Source organism: Sus scrofa, chromosome 3 (assembly GCF_000003025.6).
Source record: "Sus scrofa isolate TJ Tabasco breed Duroc chromosome 3, Sscrofa11.1, whole genome shotgun sequence".
In the NCBI taxonomy this organism is placed as follows: Eukaryota; Metazoa; Chordata; class Mammalia; order Artiodactyla; family Suidae; genus Sus; species Sus scrofa.
This window is the reverse complement of record NC_010445.4, coordinates 73,934,141-73,939,485: the sequence shown is the minus strand read 5'-3', so window position 1 is coordinate 73,939,485 and position 5,345 is coordinate 73,934,141.

Genomic DNA, 5,345 nt, shown 5'->3' with positions numbered 1-5,345 from the left:
AGGCTCCTCCTAGAGCCGCGGGGAGGGCGGGGAGTGGATTGGGAGGCAGGGGGTAGGTCCTGGGTTTAAGCGGCCTTACACCCAGAGCGGGACCTCCGAATCTGGACGCCGCCTCGGTCAGCTAAGGGCTGCGGACACCCTTGCTCTCGGATCGAGCCCCAGCCAGGCAGGAGGAGGCTGAGAGGCAAAGGGGAGACAGAAAGCTCGGCAACCGGGAAGCCGGGCAGGAAACCGTTAGCCAGTGATTTAATCTAAGACTTTCCAAAGCTTAGGGGAAATGGCTGAAGGAAGGGGCAGTTCCATCGAATGTAGACTGCAAACCGTACTGGATTAGGAATGTGCTCAAGAAAAAAAAAAAATAATAACACATATATATATTAAGATGCTTCATCTTCGTGTGTGTGTGTATTTCCATTATGGATATTCTCTCGAGTGACACCGTGTAATGAATCACATATATTTACACAGATCTTGTAGGAGCTATTAACCCTGTAAGAGGCAACTGGCATGGGTCTGTCTAAGGCATAGGTGGTGACAGTGGCCAAGGGGGGGCGGAACTGGTCAAAAGAGGATTGACAGGGCACCCGATGCGACACCGCAGAGCTTGGATTTGCAAATTAAGGGTGATTAAAAAGTCTTCATGGCAGAAATCAGTTGACACCTCGCGGTTTTAGAGGTAGGGGGAGACCAAGGGTGGTATGGTTCCCCTGGGAATGGCTTCAGATAGCGGAGAGTGAGCACCTGCTTCAGCACCACCTCGGTGGATAGTACCAGGGCCGGTGAGCACACCTGGGAAGTAGAGAACCAGGTTGGTGAGGACAAATGGGTAGGGATGGATCTATTTGGTGGTTTTTGCCTTTCTTGAGAAATAGCATCATCTCGAACGTGATTTGTTTCCTACATTCTACAAAAATAATCAGCTTTAACTCTCATTTCAGTTATTTGTAATTTTACCTACATTACTCTTTGAAGGGCACTAAATTCTGCAAGGCTGCAGAATTGTGTATGGTCATTTGCTTCTCTAACATTAGATAGATTTGCCCAACACATCATAGTTACTAACATTAAATTGTATTCCTAAAAATACTGATGTATATCATATTGAATACATATAAAATACTGAATATATATAAAATATTGTATATTATACATATATTGCTTACATATAATATATTTTAATTCCCTAAGATTTTGGGGCAGGAGCTTTATTTCTTCAGATCACCCAATAATGTCCACCATAATGTCTTATGCAAAGGAAGTCTTCAGGTTTCTGCTAATTTAATCAAGTTGTTTAGACTTCACTAGAAGGGAGGGAGTAAGGCTGGAGAAAATGACAAATGTTCCTGGTAGCAGAAGCAGTTTGTGCAGTGAGTAAGCCTAGAAGCTCTACAATCAGACAGGTTAAAATCCCCACCCTACCACTTTGCCAGTTGTGTAAACTTGGATAAGTTGCATAACCTTCGGAAATGGTTTTCTTATCTATAACATGGGTGGGTGGGGGATTGGATGTTATCTCTTTCATAGGGTTACTGTGAGGATCTAATGAGATGATGCATGTCCTAGTGCCTGACTCTAATATTAGCAATTATTATTAGGTGGAAATGCAAATGGTTAATAAGCACATGTAAGGATGCTCACCATCTCTAGTGGAAGAGCCAGAGAGGAATGCAAATTAAATCTGTATATAAAATTATTTGGCCTATCAGCATGGCAAAATTTTTAAGACTTAAAATTCAGTGATGGAGTTCCCTGCTGCCCTAGTGGTTAAGAACTCATCATTGTCATTGTTGTGGCTCAGGTTTGATCCCTGGCCTGGGAACTTGGAACTTCTGCATGCCTCTGGCCTGGCAAAAAAAAAAAAAAAAAAAAAAAAAAAAAAATCCAGTGTTGGTAAAGATGTAAGGAAATCAGTGTTGTTAGAAGTTATCTGATGAATTTATTAAAATTAAGTTAAATCATATATCTATATATTGAGACAGAAATCCTACTTTTAAGACACTATCCTTCAGAAGAAATAAAAGCATCATTACATTGTATATAATGGGATATATGTAATTGTAATATGGGTGTTACCACAGCATTGATAATGAAAATCAAAACCAAGCATAAATTAAATGTTAACCAATACAAAAAGATTGACAAAAATTCTCATATACTCATACCATAGAATTTAAGTCACTATTAAAATAGTAAGTTATATGCTATATTGGTAAACATGTATGTTTAAAACTGCTCATAGTGAAAGTGGGATGGCTACACTGTGGCAAAGCGTGGAAGCCTGAGGTCAGGCATTTTTGCCTGTGTCGTTCATTGCTGCAGACCAGTGTATGGCACACAATAAGTGCTCCATAAATATTTGTTGAATTGAATTTCTGTCCTTCTTGTAAACATGTTTTTATGTGGTTGTTCCCCAGGTCTTGGAAAGTAATTAGATCCATGTGATTTCTATGAAATAAATCTAAAGATAAAAAAATCTAATTACAAATAATATCTGTAGTATGATTGTATCTTAAAACATTAAAAAATTAAAACAAAATACATTTATATATGCTTTTTTAGGTCCCTGGTTTTTTTTGTTTGTTTGTTTTTTAGAGCCACACCAGTGACACATGGAAGCCATGGGCTAGGAGTCAAATCGGAGCTACAGATTCAGGCCCACGCTACAGCCACAGCGAAGGTGGGATTCAAGCCATGCCTTTGAACTACACCACAGCTCAGGGAACCACCAGATCCTTAACCCCCTGAATGAGGCCAGGGATCAAACCCACATCCTCATGGATGCTAGTCAGGTTTGTAGCCTCCTGAGTCACAATGGGAACTCCCTATATATGCTTTTATTAGCACTTTTAAAAGAATTAGAGAGTATACGGCAAACTTAATGATTACTCTGGTGGCTGGTGGGTGGAAATAAGATGATACTCTTTTGGAACAATCTATATGGGAAAAGAATCTGAAGAAGGATGGATGTGTGTATATATACAACTGAATCACTTTGTTGTACAGCCGGAACTGTCACAACATTGTAAACCAATTATATGTCAATAAAACATTAAAAAGTGAGAAAATAATAGTAAAAATAAAGTCTTTTTGGAAATTTAACTTCTTTTTCTCAACTTTTTGTTTGACAATCCCACAGTCTCTAGCTGACTGCCACTGGTGTATTCAAGAGCAGGTTGGACATGGAGTAAGGTGATCTCAGTTTGAATCCTCACCCAGCTACTAATTGGTTTCTTTATTCAAGGCAATTATGTCTTGGCATTTCATTATTATTTTCATTATTTGTAAAATTGGAATGAAGACACTCTCTTCCCAATGTTGTGAGAATTACATGAGAAAATGGAAGGCATTTGCAAAAATAAATTACTTTTCAAATATGAGGTGTTATAAGTGCTGGGCAACTTGCATTGGGAATAACATTTTCAGAAGATAAAATGCAACTGCAGCATCTTAAAATGGAATCAATAAATGTCAAAGCAAGTGAAAAATTTCTCATCATCCATAGAAATGTGCAAAGAATACGGACATGGAATCTGAAGGATGTGTTCGTATCCCAGTTCTGCTGATTACAAGCTGGCTACCCTTGAACAAACCAAGCTACTTGGCCTCTCAGAGCCCTAGTTTTTTCATTTGTTCAATGATAATGGTAACATAATACGATGTTCGTAGAATCAAGAGATTATATAAAACACACAAGACTGTAAGTCCCATGTAGACACTCCATTTCTTGTAGCTATTTTTGTTTATCTGAAAATACATTACTATACTTTCAAGACGTATAGCAATATTACCTCCAACTTACCTTAAACATTGTCTATCAACAGAGCAACTAAAATTACCATTCTTTCAGAAACTGGTAAATTAAGTCCAAGTAAATGGTGGGTTTGGCAGAGGACTTGGGCTAACAACAACAGTTCATGCTCACTGTCCCAGTCCCTGTGCTGAATTCATATTGTAAACTTCGAAACAATCAGCATTATGGCACTGGACATAGCTCTGTGTGAGACCAGGGATTGAACCTGCATCCTCACGTATATTATGTTGGGTCCTTAACCTGCTGAGCCACAGCAGGAACGCCTCTTTCTTTCTTTTTTTAAAAACCAGTTTCAATGTGCCAGACTCCTGCCCTTCTCCTGCCTCAGGATGCCTTAGCATCAGAGACCTCTATTAACTTATATTGACTTCCTCTCCTAGCTTCATTTGCTGGGCTTGAAGGCAAAACCATCTTCCCAGACCACTTCTGAAGAATCCAGGTCCTACGTTCGTTCGGCCCAAAGGATTTTGTAGCCTTGGTGATGAGCCATAAACCTGTTTGTCTGCAAGTCTCTAGGGGGAGTGTGGTTACCTCCTCACATAGTCACAGTCCAGACTCTGGCTCAGTAGTGGCAATCCTCACTCCACTTCTTGCTGGCATTTGTTCTAGACCAATTTAGCACTGAGATTTACATCCAAATAAACTCTTAGGAGTTCCTGCTGTGGCACAATGCGTAGGATTCAATCCCTGGCCTTGAGTGTGGCCATAAAATTTTTAAAAAATGAAAAAAAACCCACCCAACTCTTGCCATTTCCTGCTATGGATGTTATGTGTGAACAACCAGGCCAACAGTAGTCACTTTTTCCCTACAAATATAAATAAATATTCCATTAAAACTAGATTCCTTAGAGATGGGCTTTCTACCTTTTCTGATACTTTCATTAAATAAATTTTTTTAAAAACTGTGGCTAAAATATGCATGACATCACATCAACCATTTTAACTGTTTTGGAGAAAATGATTCTGTGGCATTAAGTGTGTTCATTGTCATGAAACCATCACCAACATCCATCTCTGGAATACTTCTATCTTCCTTCAAACTTTCTGTGAATGCACGGAACAGTGGCAGAATGTCTGGCTGTAAACTAGTCTTACAGGTTGGATCTGATAGGTGATGTGTCTAGTGCTAGGTGTACAGTAATAACTAATAGATGTCTTTTAACATGCAGGTGTTGTGGCAATTTTAGTAACTTTTTCCACAAATGCAATATTGTTCTTTAAACACACTTTAGCTGAAAACCACATAATGCAGCACCGGATAATTGATTAGTATAAAAACTATATCTGTATACTCTTACATAATTGTCTGCTTTTTTTTTTTTTTTTTTTTTTGTTATGCAGAAGTTTACAGGCCATGGATGGAACCAGTGCCATAGCAGTGATGACACTGAATCCTTCATCTCTAGGCCATCAAGGAACTCCCCTAATTATCTACTTTTTTTCTTTTTCACATGCCTATTATTTAGAGAAATTATTGTAATATAGTTGCTTTACAGTGTTAGTTTCCAGTGTACAGCAAAGTGATGAGTTGTGC